This window comes from Gorilla gorilla, chromosome 10, assembly GCF_029281585.2.
Source record: "Gorilla gorilla gorilla isolate KB3781 chromosome 10, NHGRI_mGorGor1-v2.1_pri, whole genome shotgun sequence".
NCBI classification, from domain to species: domain Eukaryota; kingdom Metazoa; phylum Chordata; class Mammalia; order Primates; family Hominidae; genus Gorilla; species Gorilla gorilla.
This window is the reverse complement of record NC_073234.2, coordinates 27,606,409-27,628,100: the sequence shown is the minus strand read 5'-3', so window position 1 is coordinate 27,628,100 and position 21,692 is coordinate 27,606,409. Positions and strand designations below refer to the sequence as shown.

At 38.7% G+C, this 21,692-nt stretch overlaps 1 protein-coding gene and 1 non-coding gene across 4 annotated transcripts in view; one reads left to right on the top strand and one right to left on the bottom strand.

Moving 5' to 3' along the window:
- LRP6 (LDL receptor related protein 6) overlaps positions 1 to 21,692 on the top strand; it is a 153,418-nt gene that overhangs the window by 36,379 nt on the left and 95,347 nt on the right. The window lies entirely within an intron of this gene.
- Positions 4,065 to 4,171, bottom strand: LOC115930257 (U6 spliceosomal RNA). Its single transcript, XR_004066910.2, has one exon. It is a non-coding gene; the product is annotated as a U6 spliceosomal RNA (small nuclear RNA).

The following is a 21,692-nucleotide window of genomic DNA, read 5'->3' as shown; positions in this document are numbered from 1 at the left end:
TTAAAGGGGTGTTTGTATATTTTATTTTGTGTATATGTACAAATCAAATAAAAAGATTCACCAGTAGTTCTAGATGTTTTGTAAAAGAAGTATTTTCTGGTTGTCTTTTTACCATATTACCAGAATAGAAACTCTGACTTACATGTTTTAAAATATTGTCTATTCTTTCATGTACCATGTGCATGATAGTTGAGGATTATTCATACTTGCTAATATGTATGTTAATGACTTATTTTAATTATGGGTAGGATTATATAAGTAACTTCAAGGATCATGACATGATTTATGATCTAGTATAGATCTGGGTCACTTAGTTTTTATAGCTCAAGTCTCAATGTCTTAATTAGTCACCTGTGTATGTAATTACATCTTGTAAAGGGTGAAATTTCATCCCTTTAGTCTAGATTTATTGAAACTGAACATTTTCATTATGGGAAGCCGAATTCAGATTGAGTATACATACCAAATTAGGGCTTGTGAATATTTTGGAAGATTTGTTGTTTTATCCTTACCTAATCAAATAAATTAAATGCTTTGGATTGTAATAAAAATGTATAAACTAAATTTGTATAAAATGGCTTGTGTGTCTAGTCTTATTATCAGTTTGAGATATTTTTATTTTCCTGGCGTAAGAAATTGTGACATCTTGAAAACTTAATATATGTTTACTTGCTTTACTTCCCTCCCAGTTAAAATGAAGCTCATCTTCTACCTTTCACTCCATTTAAAAATTATTTTCCAGAAAGCATTACAAATGAATATCAGACCAGACACAGCAATAAAATTACATTTGTGTGGATGCTAATGAACAGCATGTAACAGCCTGGTCCTGGTTTTCATGATTTTTGGATGAATAGCAGATGTGTATACTATTGCAAAGTGGAGCTGTGACCACATATATTTATTTAATCATTATCAAGTACATATGTTCATTCTCTCTTAATTCAAAGCCAAAATAAAGCTAATTGAGGCCAAAATAAGAGGCCAAATAGATTACATAACCAGAGTTAGTAAAGATTACTGCTGAAGTGAGATTTCTTCTATATAAGCCTATAGCCTAGCTTTTGAGAAGCCAAGGGAGATATTTATCACACACTTTCTGTTTCCCAAAGCATACTAAAATTGGCTTTAAAATATGTTGCTGATAAAAGCCCTTGCAGAATATATTACACAACTAGCTGAATTAAGCAACTTCATTGTTAAGTGCTTTTATGTGTCTACAGGTTTCTAAGGTAGATTCTAAGGTAGGTTAAATACAAAAAACAAAACAACCAAACCTGCTCCTTAGTATTTGCACACCAATTATTATTTATTTTTTGAAAGAGTCTAAAATAAAATGAAGTAGTCAAGGAGTTTATGTCACAGTTTAATTTTTAAGTGGCTGAGTTAAGGGAGAGATTTTCAAGTCTCTGTGTGAGATATTCTTCTTCTTCTTTTTTTTTTTTTTTTGTTTTTGAAACGGAGTTTCACTTCTTTTGCCCAGGCTGGAGTGCAATGGCATGATCTCGGCTCACAGCAACCTCCGCCTTGCGGGTTCAAGCGATTCTCCTGCCTCAGCCTCCCAAGTAGCTGGGATTACAGGCATGTGCCACCATGCCAGGCTAATTTTGTGTTTTTAGTAGAGACGGGGATTCTCCACGTTGGTCAGGCTGGTCTCGAACTCCCAACCTCAGGTGATCCACCTGCCTTGGCCTCCCAAAGTGCTGGGATTACAGGTGTGAACCGTTGTGCCGGGCCGATATTCTTCATTTTCCTCATAATAGAAAATGTTTGTGTCATATCCTAGCAGATCTTGAGAATGTTTTTTTCCCTCAGGACTTTTCCTGCATCACATCCCTGTACCATGTCCTCTGAACAGGCCTCAGTAGCTACCACTCCTCTTGGGTTAGCTTCAGTGCTGCATCCTTGAATGCAATGAATGCCTCTTTCCTGGCTCGCTGGGGCCTATTGCCATTTTTCTGCTTTCCCTAGAGCAGTGGTCCCTAAACTTTTTGGCACCAGGGACTGGTTATGTGGAAGACAGTTTTTCCACAGGCACTGGGCAGTAGCGGGGTGGGTGGGATGGTTTCTGGATGAAACTGTGCCACCTCAGATCAGGCATTAGATTCACAAATGGAGGTGTGCAACCTAGATCCGTTGCATGTGCTGTTCACAATAAGGTTCGCACTCCTGAGACTAATGCTGCCACTGATGTGAAAGGAGGCAGAGCTCAGGCAGTAATGCTCGCTTGCCTGCTGCTCACCTGCTGTGCGGCCAGTTCCTAGCAGGCCACTGACTGCTACTGGTCCACAGCCTGGGGCTTGAGGACCCCTGCCCTAGAGAAGGGCACAGTCTCATAAAGCAGATCCTGAGACTAAAGACTCATTCTGCTGCTGGGTCACTGCGTAAACTGAAGACATCTACTTGTTACCTTTTAGGCATAGCATTTATCTCTTCCTGTTAGGTTCTCTTTCTTTTTTTTTTTTTGAGATGGAGCCTCGCTCTGTCACCTAGGCTGTTTTGCAGTGGCGTGATCTGGGCTCACTGCAACCTCCGCCTCCTGGGTTCAAGCGATTATCATGCCTCCAGCCTCCCCAGTAGCTGGGACTACAGGCGTGCATCAGCTAATTTTTGTATTTTTAGTAGAAACGGGGGTTTCACCATGTTGGCCAGGCTGGTCCTGAGCTCCCGACCTCAGGTGATCCCCCTGCCTTGGCCTCCCAAATGGCTGGGATTACAGGTGTGAGCCACTGCACCTGGCCAGGCTCTCTTTCTTAATCCTTACCTTGGATACATAATTTAGCTACTCGTGGGGAAATGTGCCAAATGAGGATTTGGTACCAGTCTTATTGACCACTGACCACTAAAAATGAGTGCCAAACTTTACAGAACAGCAAACTGAAGCAGAAAGGGCTCCCCTCTTGCCTTTTGTTTGTTTGTTTTTTAAATAAAAGACCATTTTTTAGAACTTGGACTTACAACAAAATTGGCTGAAACAAAATACTCCTAATTTCTCCCTTCCATCCCCTGTATTGTTGCCATCATTCATTTCACTTATATATAAGCTAAAATCATTGACTACATTGTGCTGTTACTATTTTGAACAAACTGTTACCTGTTAGCTCAATTAAGAATAAGAAAAGTCCAGGTGTGGTGACTTACGTCTGTAATCTCAGCACTTTGGGAGGCCAAGGCGGGTGGCTCACCTGAGGTCAGGAGTTCGAGACCAGCCTGGCCAACATGGTGAAACCCTGTCTCTACCAAAAATACAAAAAATTAGCCTGGCATGGTGGTGCGTGCCTGTAATCCCAGCTACTCGGGAGACTGAGGCAGGAAAATCGCTTGAACCTGGGAGGTGGAGGTTGCAGTGAGGCGAGATTGCGCTATTGCACTCCAGCCTGGGCAACAAGAGTAAAACTCTGTCTCAAAAAAAAAAAAAAAAAAAAAAAAAGGAAAAAAAAGTTTTTACTTTACCTTCACTTATTCCTTCTCTAATGCTGTTACTTTCTTTTTGTAGATCTATTTTTGACCTATATTATTTTTCTTCCTTCTGAAGAACTACTTTTAACATTTCTTAAAAGGCAGGTCTACTGGCAACAAATCCCTCAATTTTTGTTGGTCTTGAGAAAGTCTTTAGTTCTCCTTCACTTTTTAAGGATAATTTTGCAGGGTAGAGAATTCCAGGCTAGCAGTTTTTTCTTTGTTTGTTTTTACTTTCTCTTGAATTTTAAAATATTTCACTCTATTCTCTATTTGCTTGTATGGTTTATGAGGATAAGTTGGATGTAATCCTGCTCTTCTACAAGTAAGGTGTTTTTTCTTGCTTAAGATTTAATTTTTTTTCATTTTCTGCAGTTTGAATATGATATGCCAAGGTGTTAGGTGGTGGTTTGTTTTGTTTTGCCTTTTCCCGCTTGTTCTCTGAGCTGACTGGATCTGTGGTTTGCTGTCTGACATTAGTTTGTGTGGAATTCTGTCATTACTGCTTCAAATATTTTCTCTTTCTGTATTCTCATTATGTGTATGTTGTACCTTTTGTATAATAGTTGTCCCACAGTTCTTATTGTTTTTAAAAATATATATTATAAAAATACTAACGCTTCACGAATTTGCATGTCATCCTTGCGCAGGGGCCATGCTGATCTTCTGTGAATTGTTCCAGTGTTAGTATATGTGCTGCTGAATTGAACGCAGTTCTTAGATATTCTGTTCCCTTTTTTTCAGTCTTTTTAAAAAATTTGCTTTTCAGCTTTGGAAGTTTCTATTGACATATTCCCAAGCTCAGATTCCTCAACCATGAACAGTATACTAATAAACCCATCAAAGGCATTCTTCATTTATGTTATAGTGTTTTTGGTCTCCAGCATTTCTCTTTGATTTTTCCCCTTGCTTACATTATCAGTCTATTCTTCCATGTTGTCTGTTTTTTCCCGTTAGCATCCTTAGCATATTAATCATAGTTGCTTTAAATTCTTGTCTGTTTATTGCAATATTCTTGCCATATTTGAATCTGGTTATGGTACTTGCTCTGTCTCTTCAAACTGCTTTTTTGTCTTTTAGTATGCCTTGTAATTTTTTGTTGAAAGCTGGATATGATATATCAGATAAAAGGAATTGTGATATATAGGCCTTTTGTAATGTGATGGTAAGCTGTGGGGAGAGAAAAAATATTCTATAGTTCAATGACTGTATTTCAGTTGTTTAGTCAGCCATTGCCCTGGGCTGTGAGCTTCACAAGTGCTTCTCAGTTCTTTTCATCCCCTTAGGTGGGACAGAATGGTTAGAGGAGGCTGGAGTTAAGTATTTCTCTTCTTCTGTGTAGACAGCGAGAGGGAGGTGGAGCTGGATATTTTCCTTCCCGCAGGTTGGTTAGGCTGTAGTAAGATGGATTTTCTTGAGGGCAGACCTTACCAGAACTATAGCTTTACAAGAACTCTCCTTGCACAGGCAGCAGTGGGTATTTTTCTCGGGTCTCTCTCTCTCTTTTTTTTGAGACACAGTCTTGCTCTGTCGCCTAGGTTGGAGTGCAATGGTGTGATCTTGGCTCAGTGCAACCTCTGCCTCCCGGGTTCAAGCGATTCTCCTGCTTCTGCCTCCTGAGTAGCTGGGATTACAGGTGTCCTCCACCATGCCCAGCTAATTTTTGTATTTTTAGTAGAGATGGGGTTTTACTACGTTGGTCCAGCTGGTCTCAAACTCCTGACCTCAAGTGATCTACCTGCCTCTGCCTCTCAAAGTGCTGGGATTACAGGAGTGAGCCACCACACTGGCTTGGATCTTTACTGTGAGAACCTGGTAGAGCTCCTGGAGGTAAAACTAAAAAAAGTGTCCCTAGAGTTTTTAACTTTCAGATTTGTCTATACTAAGCCTCCAGCAAGTCATCAATCGCAATTTAGGTTTTCCTACTCGGGTGCTGGCTCCTGTAGAGAGGTTTTTGTCTGTGGATTTCTGCTTTGATAAATTATGATCCTTTGTTATCACCTTGTCTGTCTATCCAATTGTGGGGGCAGTGGTTTGCCCTGTGACCTTACTTCTCTGGTGGATCTAAGAACAGTTGTTGATCTTTGTTGTTGTTGTCGTTTAGCTTTTTACTCACTGTTAGGATAGAGTAACGATTTCCAAGCTTCTTCCCCCCTGCGCCCACCCTGGCCAGATGGATTCTTGCTTTGTCGCCCAGGCTGGAGTGCAGTGGCGTGATTTTGGCTCACTGCATCCTCCCATCCTCCACCCACTGGGTTCAAGCGATTCGCCTGCCTCAGCCTCCCGAGTAGCTGGGATTACAGGTGCCTGCCACCACAACCGGCTAATTTTTGTATTTTTAGTAGAGATGGGGTTTCACCATGTTGGTCAGGCTGGTCTAGAACTCCCAACCTCAGGTGATCCGCCTGCCTGGGCCTCCTAAAGTGCTGGGATTACAGGTGTGAGCCACCGCCCCTGGCCATTCAGAAGGTTTTAATTTGGATTCAGGCAGGCATCCAGGGAATAGGTATGTTCTTACCTTATTTATATCCTTGGTCTTAGTCTAGTTCCCTGTGTGTTGGTATTGCATTACTGATACTGTTATTTATTATGAAAGACAATGTACCTGCAGTAAGCTGATACTGTTCAGTGGACTGGACTGATTTTGTTTAAAAATCCTTATAGTGAGACTGAGCTGGGTAAGTGAACCCATATCATATCAGTTTATATATAGGAAGTTTGAAGTGGATGTGAAAGCAGTATAATGAATTCATAACTGTTTTCAAGCTTTCATTAATTTATTTTTGATAGACACATAAGTGATAGAGAACTCGGTTGTAAAATAAGGATATGAAATCTGTTTTTTATATAAATAAATTTAACATTTTTCTTTTGAAGCCTAATCATGAGCAGACAACTGTTAGTAATCTTGAAAGTGAAGTTTTCTGAAATGAGTCTCCTAGAGATTGTGGGGAAAAAAAAAGGTGGTATGTGCATGGAGATAAGCCTGCAAGCATGTAGACTGCACTCTGTTTAGTAGAATTGAAGATGACTGTGGAAGTATGTATGTTTGTTTGAAGAATGGTGGTAAAATTGTTTGTAAGATGTTATATATGTAGAAGATGAGAAACAGGAAAAAAACATACTACACAGATGTCAAAACCCATAGCACTTTATAGCAGAAAGCGTGGACCTTAATGAATACAAATTTTAAAAGACCATCTTTTAGGAGGCTGGGGGATTCCAGGATGGAATGCAGATTGAGACAGAAGAATCTAATTGTATTAGAGATGTATAAAACAACCTCATTGAAGTGGGTGATGGGGGAAAACTGTTGATCTAATTAATTTTGGAGATGCGTAGTGCCTGTAATACTAAAGGCAAAAAGCACTGCACATATTCTTTACTTGTAGTGTACATTGGTTGATAATATTGCTTCATACAAAGGTATAGTTAACAATTCTGATACTGCAATTCTGATACCTCTAGTAATGTATACTAAACAGTTAAGTATAAGTGGATGGTGGATTGTGGGAGCCATATTTCTCACTGTTGGAATGGAAAGTTACAAGCAAGGAGAAGGAGGCTAGAGTGATCCATGTGGTAAAGGATTAGAATTGGAGACATCAGCGTTTAGTCCATGTTTAGCTTACTATATACAGTGTACACTTTAAATAAGGTTAGTTGATTAACCTTAAAACAATGAAAAATAATCTCAGCCTTGGAATTTATACACATTAAAAATTAAGATAGGAGTAGTAGAAAAGCATAATTAATATTTTTAGCATTTGATTTAAAAAATACTGTAGGATTTGTCAGATCTCACAGACTGGGGGAGGGTGTTAGGCCCATACCTATGTATTACCAGTCATATTGTTGAATGACCCTCAAGATGAAAGATTGTATTGATATAAACAAGTGCAGATTCCTTCATCATAAGAGTAGTGGTTGTATTTTACAGTATTTGTAGTTTTATGTAAATTATTGTTTAAATATGTGCGGTATGGTTCTACCTTAGCCATCATTCCCAAGGGGAAACACAGCAACAGGGTTTCAGTGTAGCTAATACTTGTACCTAATTTTCTGTTAAACACTTGGTTTGTGGCAAGACTTGTAGGATGTTCATTTCCCAGTCATTCTGGGAGGCTCAGATAAATGACCATCACATGCATCTAAAAGGTTTGGGAAAATTCAGGTCTTAGGTCCTGTTTTTTTTGTTTTTTTTTTTCTGATGAAACGAAGAACTTGAGTGAAATAATTAGGGAGGTATTTCTTAAAATCCTCGGAACATCTTTATAATTGTTATTATTCTTAACTAATGGCCTGTGTGGAGGTTACCACATAGTCTGGGAGGAGGATTTAAAATATTTTATTTTGGTGTTGGACTGTGTCATCTATAATTTTGGCTTCAGAGAATAGAGTAAAATATAATTGAGATTTAATTGGTGGTTTTTCTGAATTGGTCTAGGAGTGATTTGCTAAATGCTTTATATACTTATCCTAGAAATATTCGTTAGTGTTGTTTTTAGGATTGTATATGTAACTTTTATTACTATACATTTACTATGTATTTTCTGATGTTACAAAGACTAATGTAAGGAAAGATAGTATTTTGGTTTTATTCTCTTATTACAGTGCAGATTCCGATTCTGTAGATATAGGATGGAGCTTGATTGGTTCATGGACCACACTTTTGTCATAAGTATGTATATATAGGAAAAAACATAGTATATATAGGGTTTGGTACTCTGCAGTTTCAGGCATCCACTGCAGGTCTTGGAATATTTCCCCCGCAAGAATGGAATCTTTCTTTCTTTCTTTTTTTTTTTTTTTTTTGAGACGGAGTCTTGCTTTGTTGCCCAGGCTGGAGTGCAATGGTGCGATCTTGGCTCACGGCAACCTCTGCCTCCTGGATTCAAGCGATTCTCCTGCCTCAGACTACCGAGTAGTTGGGATTACAGGCACCACCACGACGACCGGCTAATTTTTTTGTATTTTTAGTAGAGATGGGGTTTCACCATGTTGGTCAGTCTGGTCTTGAACTCCTGACCTCAGGTGATCCGCCCGCCTCGACCTCCCAAAGTGCTGGGATTACAGGTGTGAGCCACCACACCCGGCCCTAATCTTTCTTTATATATAGAGGGTTATCGCTATAAATATATAAAATTGGGTGCCAAAAGCTTGAAAGGTTATAGTGGAAATTTGAAAATCTACTTTTATTCTCACAGATGTGTGTATTTTTACTTAGTAAAATTTACTGCTTAGTAAAATTTAAGCAGTACTTGTGAACTTTTCAAATCCCCCTTCCCAATTTGTAGAGCTTTTGAAGGAAATGTGGAAACCCATTGTGTGAGAAGGAATTTTAGTTGTTGCTTTGTTCCCCTATATGGTCTTGCACAGTGGAAGGGTATAAGTACATAAAGCATTTAGCAGATCACTCCTAGATCAATTCAGAAAAACCACCAATTAAATCTCAATCATACTTTACTCTATTCTCTGAAGCCAGAATTATGGATGACCCAGTCCAACACCAAAATGAAATATTTTAAATCATCCTCCCAGACTATGTGGTAACCTCCACACAGGCGAGTACCAACTGGGGCTTAATGATTAGCTAATATTTAGGGTCAGTGGTTAATGAGTTAAATACATTAACACCGGCTGTGCAAGAATAGAATGCTATGGATAAACAGGTGCTTGAGAACATTATGTTCCTCTTCACTGGTTCTAAGCCCTGTGTGAGTGCATTAGAATTCCTTGGGAAGCTGTTAAAAAAATATTGATTCCTGAGTTCGAGCCCAGACCAATTGGATCAGAATCTCTGATGAAAGAACCCACATAATGGATATTTTTAAATAAGTTTCTTAGGTCATTCTCAAGTGCTGCCAGGGTTGAAATTTTTTGTTGTAGGTATTTCATGATGTTGCTGATGCTGTTGATGCTGTTATTTTGTGTGTGTGTGTGTCAGAGAGGGAAGAGGGGGAGGTGCATAGTCTAAGAAACATGCTAAAGCAACAATTCTAGTTTCTTAATATTCAAGAACTGGTTATCTTGTGATCATTATGTATTGATGATTATTGGGTTTTGAAGTTATGAAGGCATGGGTGAACCAAACTGTTCAATTGGGTTTTCTCTTACACTTCATTGTTTATGGTGATATAAATACAAAAGTTTAATGTTAAGTTGGCTTTTGCATCTGTAATAAATTGTTCCTTTTATATCAGTTTGCATCAAGATGTTGTTTTAAATGTGTGTACAGAAAGAAGGGTCAGGATGTGATTTAGCTGACAGTTTTCTGCTAACCAGTCTCACGAATATTGACATTGGTTCTTAAGGAGAGAGGGGTCATAGTAGATTGTGGGAAGAACTGAGACTTTGCAAACATGCCACTTGTAGAAGGTAGGGAGTTGTAAGATACGAAACTTTGTCAGAGCAAGGGTTGAAGTTACTTTATCTGAACTTTAAAGTGATGCTTTGGGATGCCGTTGTGATCTAAGAATATGTGTTAGGCTGGGTGTGGTGGCTTATGCCTGTAATCCCAGCACTTTGGGAGACTGAGGTGGGCGGATCACTTTAGCTCAGGAGTTTGAGACCAGCCTGGGCAATGTGGTGAAACCCTGTGTCTACTAAAAATAGAAAAAATTAACCGGGTGTGGTGGTGCACTCCTATGCTCCCATTTACTCAGGAGGCTGAGGTGAGAGGATCGCTTGAGCCCAGGAGGTGGAGGTTGCAGTGAGCTGAGATTGTACCACCGCATTCCAACCTGGGTGATGGAGTGAGACCCTGTCTCAAAAAAAACAAAAAACAAAAAACAAAAAACTAAGAAAAATATGCGTTAGTGTTCATAGTCTTAAATAATAGAAATCCCTCTACTTTAATCATAAATGGCTTTGTGATTAAAGAGGATATTGGGCTACTCATAGAATTTCCTAAAAGGTAGAACCACCAGTCTTGTGCAGGAACAGTGTGCTACGTACTATACTGCAGAGCTGGTCCAGTGAAAGCATCACTGTTAGGTGACATGTTCACACTGTTTGTACTTTCTCTGACATAAGGTGACAGATACTCCTAAAACTGTTGTCAGTGTTCCCTTTTAAAACTGGATGAAGGAAGAATTTTTTTTTTTTTTTTTTTTTTTGAGGCAGGTTCTCACTCTGTTGCCCAGGCTGGAATGTAGTGGCATGATCTCAGCTCACTGCAACCTCTGCTTCCTGGGTTCAAGTGATCCTCCTGCCTCAGTCTCCCTAGTAGCTGGGACTGCAGGCGTGCGCCACCACACCTGGTTAATTTTTGCATTTTTAGTAGAGACAGGGTTTTACCATGTTGGCCTGGCTGGTCTCTAATTCCTGACCTCAGGTGATCCGCCCGCCTCAGCCTCCCAAAGTGGTGGGATTACAGGCGTGAACCACCGTGCCCAGCTGGAAGGATTAATTAATTCAAACTGGAGTAAATTAGCTGTTGCTATTGCCTTCAACCTCACCAGAATGGATTGCTTATGGGGCTTGCTTCTGTCGCTACTTCCTCTTTGACCTCTACATCCTCCTCCTTTTGTTGATTCAATTTTTCAAAGTCGGGGTTGGTTTGTCTGACTGGAAAAGCTCAGGACTTACACGTAACGCTGTCCCAGTTAGGAGAGAGATGTGGAAAGCAAATACCTGGTTTTCAGTTTCTTTAGTTTTAGGGCAAGGTTCTGCCTTATAAAGTGAAGAATTCTCCAAACATAGGAAAGGGGATTCGATAAAGCTGGGTAGCCCCCTCCAGTGCCATATATCCATGAAAGAACATTTTGTGAATGAAAGGGAATGGTTACAGGGTTTGTGGATATCTTTGCTGTGATTTGAGTCTTGTTTGTATTTTTTTTCCCCTTTCTGATGTTGAAAAATGAATGAGGTGCAATGGTAGATACAAAAGCGGAGGACAGTTGGCCTGTTGGGGTGGCTCACGCCTGTAATCCCAGCACTTTGGGAGGCTGAGGTGGGCGGATCACAAGGTCCAGAGACCGATACCATCCTGGCCAACATGGGAAACCTCATCTCTACTAAAAATACAAAAATTAGCCAGGCGTGGTGGCGGGCACCTATAGTCCCAGCTACTTGGGAGGCTGAGGCAGGAGAATCGTTTGAACCCCGGGTGGTGGAGGTTGCAGTGAGCCGAGACGGGGCCACTGCACTCCAGCCTGGGCGACAGAGTGAGACTGTCTCAAAAAACAAACAAAAACCAAAAAGGGGTAGACAGTTAAGAGTATAAAATTTGTAACTAAAGTGGGCCCTACAAGTAATCTGTTGTTATTTTATTTTATTTTATTTTATTTTATTTTATTTTATTTTATTTTATTTGAGATGGAGCCTTGCTCTGTTGCTCAGACTGGAGTGCAGTGGTGCGATCTCGGTGCGATTTCACCATGTTGGCCAGGCTGGTCTCAAGCTCCTGACCTCGGGTGATCCACCCACCTCGGCCTCCCAAAGTGCTGGGATTACAGGCGTGAGCAACCACATCCAGCCCCACATTGTTTTTTAAACTTGCTCTACCATTTTTATATTTCCACTAGCAGTGTATGAGGGTTTCAGTTTCTCTGTTTCCTGCAATATTTGCTATTCTTTGTCTCTTTCTGGTTTTTTGTTTTCTAAAGAGATGGGGGTATTGCTCTGTCACTTGGGTTGGAGTACAGTGGCATGGTCATAGCTTACTGCAGCCTCAAACACCTGGGCTCAAGTGATCCTCCCTTCTCAGCCTTCTTAGTAGCTGGGATTACAGGTGTGAGCCTCTGTGTCTGGCCCTCTCTCCTTTTTTAAAGAGTTATAACCATCCTAGTGGGTGTATAGGCATATCTTATTGAGGTTTTGATTTACATTTCCTTACTGACTGATGTTGAACATGTTCTGTGCTTTGACCACTTGTAAATCTTGATTTGTGAAATATAAAATTGTATAGTATTATTATTATTATTATTATTGAGAGAGGGTCTTGGTCTGTTCCCCAGCCTGGAATGCAGTGGCATGATCATGGCTCATTGCAGCCTCAACTCCCTGGGCTCAAGCGATTCTCCCATTTTAGCCTCCTGAGTAGCTGGGACCATAGGTCGGTGACACCACACCAGGCAAATTTTTAAATTTTTTTGGTAAAGATGGGGGTTCTCGTTATGTTGCCCAGGCTGGTCTTGAACTCCTGGACTCAAGTGGTCCTCCCACTTTGGCCTCCCCAGTCGCTGGGACTATAGGTGTGAACCACTATGCCTGGTAAGTCCTTTTATTATTGAGTTCTAAGAGCTCTTTATATATTCTGGAAACCAGACCTTTGTCGGACATACGATTTGCAAATACTGATTTCCTGTTCTGTGGGTTGCCTTTTCACTTTCTTTGTGGTATCTTTTGAAACACACATATAATGGAGTTTTGGGATGAAGTCTGATCTGTTTTTTTCTTTTGTTGCTTGTGGTTTTAGTGTTATATCTGTGAAACCATTCTTTTAATTCTGGATCATGAATATTTACTCATTGTCTTCTAAGAGTTTTATGGTCTTAGCTTTTACAATCAGGTCTTTATCCTTTTTGAATTAATTTCTGTATGTCCTTTAGAGGTCCAGCTTCATTGTTTTGCATGTGGATATCCAGTTATCCCAGCACTATTTGTTGAACAGACTGTTTTTCCCCACTGAACTGTCTTCACATCCTCATTGAAAGTCAATCGACCATAAATATAAGGGTTTATTTTTGGATTTTTATTTCTTTTTCATTTATCTAGATGTCTGTCCTTATGCTAGTATCACACTGTCTTGATTACTGTGGCTTTGTAGTATGTTTAGCAATAGGGAAATCTGAGTCCCTATAGCTTTTAAAGCTAAGAGCGTCTCGTAAAGCAGTGGTCCCTTACCTTTTTGGCACCAGGGACTGGTTTCGTGGAAGACAGTTTTTCCACGGACTGGGCTGGAGGGATGGTTTCAGTATGACTTCAGCACATTACCTTTATTGTGTACCTTATTTCTATTATTATTACATTGTGATGTATAATGAAATAATTATATAACTCACCATAACGTAGAATCAGTAGGAGCCCTGAGTTTTTTTCCTGCAACTAGATGGTCTTATCTAGGGGTGATGGGAAACAGTGACAGATCATAAGGCATTAGATTCTAATAAGGAGCATGCAACCTAGATCCCTTGCAATGCGCAGTTTACAATAGGGTTTATGCTCTTATGAGAATCTAATACCTCCACTGATCTGACAGAGGTGGAGCTCAGGCAGTAATATGAACGATAGGGAGCGGCTGTAAATACAGATGAAGCTTTGCTCACTTGCCTGTTGCTCGCCTCCTGCTGTGTGACCTGGTTCCTAAAAGGCCATGAACTGGTAGTGGTCTCTGGCCTGGAGGTTGGGGACCCCAGTTATAAAGGATTTGTGTTTACATGATACTGTATTTTATGAAAGGCAGTCTGGTAGCAATAGGCAGGATACTGGAGCCGTGAGAAATGAGGAACCAAAAGCAGAGAAACAAATTAGAAAGGCTCTTATATGTCATGCTAAGAAGTTTGGGATTCATGCTGAAAGTAAGGAAATTACATAATCCCAGATTGCAGGGGCAGGGGGAGGGAGGGGGAGGGTGTGTGGGAGGGGATGTGGTGGTAATATAATCATTAATTTCAGAGTATTATGGAAAATGGCCTTAAGGGTAGGGGATGGGAAGTCTGGAAAGAGGCTGTTTGGATTATCCATTGGTTTTATTGGGGCTTGAGAAAACAATCTTTAACAAGGCTTTTTTTTTTTTTAAATTTTAAGTACAGAGAGAAGACCACATCCAAGAAAACCCTGTAACAAAATATCAGAATTTGTGAACAACTGTCATTCTACCTAACGGTTGCAGAAACTAAAAATCCTGAGTCATTCTAGGCCCCCACCTCCTCACTCCTCACATTTAATCAGTTACCAATTCTTGTTTATTCTGCCTTCTAAGTAGCTCTTGGATTTGTCTTCTCTTCTCAAATACTATTTACATTGTTTTCAGGCCCTCATATTTTTCAGCTGAATAAAAAGTATAATTGGCTAGATTATTATTTTTTAAAACTTCAAATTTAAATCATTATAGAACAATGTTGCATTATGGCCATTGTGGGTAACAAAGTCACTTTGAAATGTGCTGGAAGATCCAGGACATTCAGAAATCTAATAGCTTTTGGCTTATGATAGATAGAGGGGTCTCCAAATCTTTCTGTCTTCTCCCTGTTTGTGTGTGTCTGTGGGTGGATTTAATTAAGACAGAAGAAAGTGAAGTAAAAGTCTGTTTCAGCGAATAGGACCAGAGGAGAGGTATAGAAGACCATAACCGCTTTGAAGATTTTGAAAAAGATGAAGCAATTAGGCAGATACATTAGTCTGTCACACAAATAGATTATTATTATTATTTTTTTTTGAGACAGTTTCCCTCTTGTCGCCCAGGCTAGAGTGCAGTGGCCCCATCTTGGCTCACTGTGGGTTCAAGTGATTCTCCTGCTTCAACTTCCCAAGTAGCTGGGATTACAGGTGCTCGCCACCATGCCTGGCTAATTTTTGTATTTTTGGTAGAGACGGGGTTTCACCATGTTAGCCAGGCTGGTCTCGAACTCCTGACCTCAGGTGATCCTCCCACCTTGGCCTCCCAAAGTGTTGGGATTACAGGCATGAGCCACCATGCCTGGCCACAAATAGATTCTTAAAAGAAAACTCTGATCTTTAATACCTGAAAACACTATCTACAGAAATCTTAAATCTTAGTCCTTGGCCAGGTGCGGTGGCTCACGCCTGTAATCCCAGCACTTTGGGAGGCCGAGGCGGGCGGATCACCTGAGGTCAGAAGTTTGAGACCAGCCTGGCCAACATGTGAGGCTGAGGCAGGAGGATTGTTTGAACTCGGGAGGCAGAGGTTGCAGTGAGCCGAGATCGTGCTATTGCACTCCAGCTTGGGCAACAAGAGTGAAACTCCGTCTCAAAATGAAATAAAATAAAATAAAATAATCTTAGTCCTTACTGATTAAGGCCATTAGTAATAGTAAACAACAGTACTGTTTTTATCAGACTATTTTTATTGTCTTTTTTTTTCATTATTTCTGCACAGTTTGCTGTCCCCTCAAATCTCAGGGATCAGTGGGAGAACCTGTGATATTTATTTCCCTGTGATGTTCTTCCCTCCTCAAACTTTTCCTTTATTAGGAAGTGTTTGTAAAAATGTTAACTTTATGTTTATTTGTAAGGATGTCAGAAACTGCAAATAAAAATGAGTTACCAAAACACCAGGGGTTTGGTCTAGGTCATGCTGCTCACTGCAGAGAAAGCCAGTGACTGAGACAGCAAGTATTGCCAAGGAAGAAGGCTTGAACTGGGTGCTGCAGCCAGGAAGATGAGAACTCAGTCTCAAACCATCTCCCTGAGTGACTAAAACGAAGGGTTCATATAGCAGGGAAGAAATGTAAAAGAAACAGGAACTAAGGCGGGCCAAGGAAGCAATCATGATGAATGAGTTGTCTAGCATCTTATTGTCTGTCTGGATGTGGTGATCTGGTGAGTTTCAGTTCTTTGATACTTTGAGCAGCCTGAAGGTCATTTCCTGAGGAAGGAACTCAGGTAAAACAAATGTAAGATTCAAGCTTTAAGACCAGAAGGGTCAACTTCTATTGTTTATCCAAAACCTATCTAGGGAACTAATGGGTTGGTTTCAAATGGAGAAAACTCATTCCATATTCCCCCCAACCAGGAAAACTATTTTTTCTATGCTTGCTTACACAAATAGGCTCTGATAGTTCAAGGAAAAAGAAAGTTCTCACATGACTTAGAAATTTCAAATAAATGCAACCAAAAGATTAGTCTTAGCATATTTTACAAATCAGATCATGAATTTTAAGCTTTTGCCTTTTAAGAATTAAGCTTATGTATTTATTTTGCAGGAATGTGTTTATGATGATTAAAGACTTCAGATTCTTACTATATAACAGTTGATTTATGAGATATCTGAAGAATGGGTTTTTAGTAAGCTGACTGGGCCTTTGAATGGCACATTGTATTCACCTGTTATGAAAAGGAAGCTTATCTTTACTGGTAAAGGGGTGTTAGGTTTAACATAAAGGAAGTATTTGTATCCAGTGCTTGTAAATATTAACTGAGATGTTTTATTAAAGAATAAAGGAAAATTTCCTTTTTCTTGTTGAGTAAATGCTATTTTGTCCTAAATTTTCTCTTGTAATATACCTGCATCCAATAAATATTCTTTTACTTATGACATATTTTGGAAAATGTGTTTTGAGAGTGGGGTGCTACTTGGCTTCTTGGTTGGTTACTGTTATAAAATAGGTATTAGCAGGGAGTTTAGATTACTAAAAGACCCCATGGGGTGGGTAATGGTAGAAGTCTAAGAGAAGATGATAAATATGAAGAACTGTCCTGCAACCAGATCAGAGCAGAAGGGTCAAAGCCAGTAGGAAAGACACTTTTCTTTTATATAAAGTGTCTTACTTTAATCCTTACATCAACTAGTGAAGTATTCATTTTGCAGATGAAAATTAAAACTATGGTCACATGATTATCCAAGATTGGTATTAATAGAGCTAATATTAAATCTATGAGACATTATTGGTGTAAAAAATAGATATTAAACAAATAGATTAGGAAAATCTACTGTACGTTACAATTTGTAACATGATAAAAGGAGTGGGAATCAAGAGGGAAGGGACTTCATACTAGAAGAATTTACCGTTAGGAAAGAAAAAATCAGTTTATATCAGTATCTCATGTCATACTTCAGATACATTTTAGATGGATAAAAATTTTTAAGTGAAAACTTAAACATCAAATGAAAACGTGAATGTTTAATCTTTGAAGAGAGAAGGGCTTTTTAAGCATGAAAGCAATGAAAGAAATTGCAAAGAAAAATATTGATTCAACCAAATTTTGATTCAAGCAAAAAAAGACAAAGAAAAATATTTGTAACAGATATATTAATAATAGAGTTAGCCTTGATATATAAAAAGTGCATACAAATTAATAAGAAAAATGTTTAATCCCCAATAGCTAAACTGAAAAAAGTAGTAAATGTTTTTCCTACTTTGTCTCTAAAAGGATTTAAGATGTTTTAGGAAGATAAAAAAAAGTGATGCAAAATAAATAAATGTATTAATTTTATAAAATAAAATTTTAAAATTGAGATGGAAATATAAGAGTATACATGTAAGATGAGACCAGGAGTGAAAATATGTATACCAAAACATATGTCATTAATTCCCATATACTTCCACACACATTTGATTTTAAGCCAAATTCCTTAGGGAAGAAAGTATCAGGTATGAGTTAATGTCCTTTAGATAAAAGCTGTTCACTGAAAAAAATCTTTACTCCAGATGATGAAACCAGTTTCTTCCCATTAGTCCTCTAAAGAAGCTGCTATATGATATAATGAAAAATATATTCAACAATATCTTTATAATATCCACAGTGACACATTTCTTTGGCATTTGTCCCTGCAGCATCTGGGCAAAGTGCAATTCAGTTAAAGCAGGTGAGGTGAGCTGGATAAGTTCTAATTCTCAAGACCAAGAATTCTTAAGGTCAAGGACAAAATTTTCCTCAGAAACTAATTTTGATGTATTTATTAGAAAGGTAGTTGAAGTTCTCATAAAGCATGACTGAAATAAATTTACCTTAAAAAAAAAACAAAATTCTCTCTATGAGACCATTTAATGAAAAAGTCAGTGAAGCATATATAGCTTCCAGATTTGAGTGACAAGATATTCTAGTATACCTTCTGAGACAAACTAGTTGCAAAATATATAAAGAGACTGATTATATAGAATCATGAATAAACCAGTAAAACTATAAGTTTTGCTATGGAAATCTGTATGGTGGGGACACAAAGGACAGAGTATTCACTTTTACTTGGCAGGGGGGCGGTGGGGATGCACTATTTTAGGGTGGTGCTTGTTAGCTGAGCAGTTGTTGGCTAGAGGGACAAGGTGTGGAAGTGGGTAATAATTTTTAGTCAGTAGAAATATTATGTGCCAGGCTCTCTTCATGCTTTTGTGCATTCAAAGAAAAGCAGCTCATAACTGGAGCATAGTAGAATAATGTAATCATTAAAATGAAATTTTACCTGTATTTTTCAAGGATACGGCCTTGGTAATAAGACAGATACAAGAGGTCTCAAGAGCAGGTGAGTGCAGACCATTATTAAATATTTGAGTGCTGACTGTGTACTTGGCATTATGCTAGATTGTTTTAGGATGGGGATACAACAAAAAATAAAACAAAGTCCTTGTTTTCAAGGACCTGGAATCTAGAGTGGTGGAAAACATATGGGTAAACAGTCCTAATACTGTATTTGAAATGTACAGAGATGTAGTTTGTACCTGGAGCATAGTATCAGAATAATGTGCAGGAGCACAGAGGAGAGTGTGCTTGAAGGGGGCATTCCTGACAGTTAATATTTCATTTTTATTAAACTTAGAGGTGCTCAAAATGCGTCACCTTTGATTCTTTGGAAAGAGGAATGACGTATAACAGCAATTTTGAAAAATTACTAGAGTTAGCATTTTCTTTGATGATAGTTGGGAATTAAATTGATGTAATCTGTTACCCGCTTTCAGGTTATAATCTTTATCTTCTAGTAGTGGTTTACCAATGTTATTTCTGAATTAAATATATTCTTTGCATTATGTCCACTAACTTTTTAAAATTAATCGACTAGACTGGGTGCTTAAGGCTGTTCATGAGGTTCTTATTTTCTCCAGGGCAACCAGTTTATACATTCAGAATTTCATGATGATGCATACTGTCACAAGCAAGTAATTAAGTAGAATTATTATCCCTATTGAGGGACAGGTAAAAACATGGGATGACAAAGCCATCCCTACTCTGGATACAGAAGGAAAAACAGTGAGGTTAGGATGCTTCAGTTCATTCATATTTGAACTCATCATCTTACCGTCCCAAACCATGTCTATCTAATTCCATTCCAGACTCTTTTTTTTTTGAGACGGAGTGTTGCTCTGTCGCCCAGACTGGAGTGCAGTGGCACGATCTCGGCTCATTGCAACCTCCACCTCCCAGGTTCAAGTGATTCTCCTGCCTCAGCCTCTTGAGTGGCTGGGATTACAGGTGCCCGCCACCACGCCTAATTTTTGTATTTTTAGTCAAGTTGGGGTTTGGGGTTTCACCACGTTGGCCGGGCTGGTCTCAAACTGCTGACCTCATTAGCCGCCCATCTTGGCCTCCCAAAGTGCCGGGATTACAGGTGTGAACCACTGCACCCAGCCCAGACTCTTTTATCTGGTTACTGTATATTCTCTGTAAAAACAACCACAGAAACCAGCCTGCTAACATGAATGCTTTCACTATCCTCTTTTATTAATTTCTACTTGTTTTAAAAATATGATACCAACACATGATCAAGTAGAGGGGAAGTGCAGAAGTAGGTCCGATTTCTTCACAATTCTTTCTTTTCCCTTTTATTAGGAAGCAGAAATCTGCAAATTCTTCAAACTCCTCTTCACTTAAAGCCTAATCTACTAACCGGAGTAAGAGAGGAACATGGGGTCAGGAATCAAGTTCAGGGGTTAGTAACAGGAAGGGTGTGAATTTTACACAACACTTTTCTTTTTCACATTAAAATCAGAACTATTTTCACTGGCTGCATTTTCAATTTGATAATGATGTATGTGATTTTTGAAGTTTCCCCTAAAATAAATTTGATGGCAACAAAATGTTTTTGAGGACCTGTGGCTTTTTATAGGTCCTTTCAGAGTTACTTACATGTGTCACATTAATGTTCTTAGAATTAGCATGGCTCAACACTTCCGGATTGACTTAGTTTCATATGCAACTCGTAATTGTGATTTATTTTGCCCTGTTACTGTAGACCAACTTCTTTGACTGTTAATATGCTTTTTACTTTATTTACCTTTTCTAACCAACTTTCACTTATTTTTACACTGATTTTCTTGTTATTCTATTGACTGGTGGTCTGGATACAGAAGGAAAAACAATGAGGTGAGGATGCTTCAATTCATCCGTATTTGAACTCATCATCTTGCTCTCCCAAACCACATCTAATTCCATATTATGTTGAATGACACCAATACACACACATTCACATTTGCAAATCTTGGGAGCCATCCTAGTCTATCCTTTCTCATTCCTCTTTCATATTGATCCAGTCCTCAACTTCTGTTGCCTTCATTAGTTCTTATTTGGAATATTTCAGTTTTCTGGCTTTTTCTTGTTTCTTCTTCCTCTAGCCAGTCCCTCAATGTTATTGTCACTGGAGTCCAAGTTTCTTAGTATAGTAAAATAATACACGTGGGATTTCTTTCATTGCCAGTGTACCTCACAATATGCTGCAGCTCTATGGATCTTCTTGCTGTTTATTGTATATATCATGACTTCATATGCTATGTCCTCTTCCTGGAACACTATTTCCCATTTTGGCAACTGCCTAAGTAAAATACATACTTTCTCTGGTATATTTTATTGACAACTCTTACATTCATTGACTTGATTGGGTGTCACTTCTCTATACTCTCAGAGCCTCCTGTTTATACCTTCCTCAATATACTCGCCACTCCTTGTCTACATTGCGAATTTCGTAAGGGCAATAGTTTTGCCTTGCTTATTTTCATATTCCCTGTATCATGCATGGTGCTTAGCTCCTAATAGGTGCTCACCGCTTTAATAGGTGTTCAAAACCTTAAGAAAATTGAATAATATATTGGTAACTTAAAAAATACTTTTTAAAAATTTTCTGTGTCCTAATCGTTTTTTCGGTTACATTTGTAATGAGCTTTTTAATTTAAAAGTTAATGAAAATGTTTGGTATTTATAGATGAAATTTATTCCTTTATATTTTAAATATTTGCACAAATGAAGGCACATCTGTAATCTATTTAAAAATGCTAATTTTCATCAAGTTCTCATCTGACAAATGCCTTAGTTTCACTTATTGTAGTTGGAATCTTTATCTGGGTCTTACCCTTGAAAAAACATGACTTGATTTATTTTTTAGGGTTGAATAATGAAGGGATTATCCATTAGCTTTGGTACATAGTGGCATGCAAATACTTTTATTCATTACTAAAATCTTGTTAGGTTGACTCACTCATTTGTAACATTTTATTTCACCATAAGCTAGACACTGAGTTACAAAGTTAAATGCTCAGATTAGTTACAGTTAGGAAACCTACCTAAATTATATTGTACAAGAAAGACAATAGCCCTTATTGCATTTTCTGTCTTTATAGTGTGCA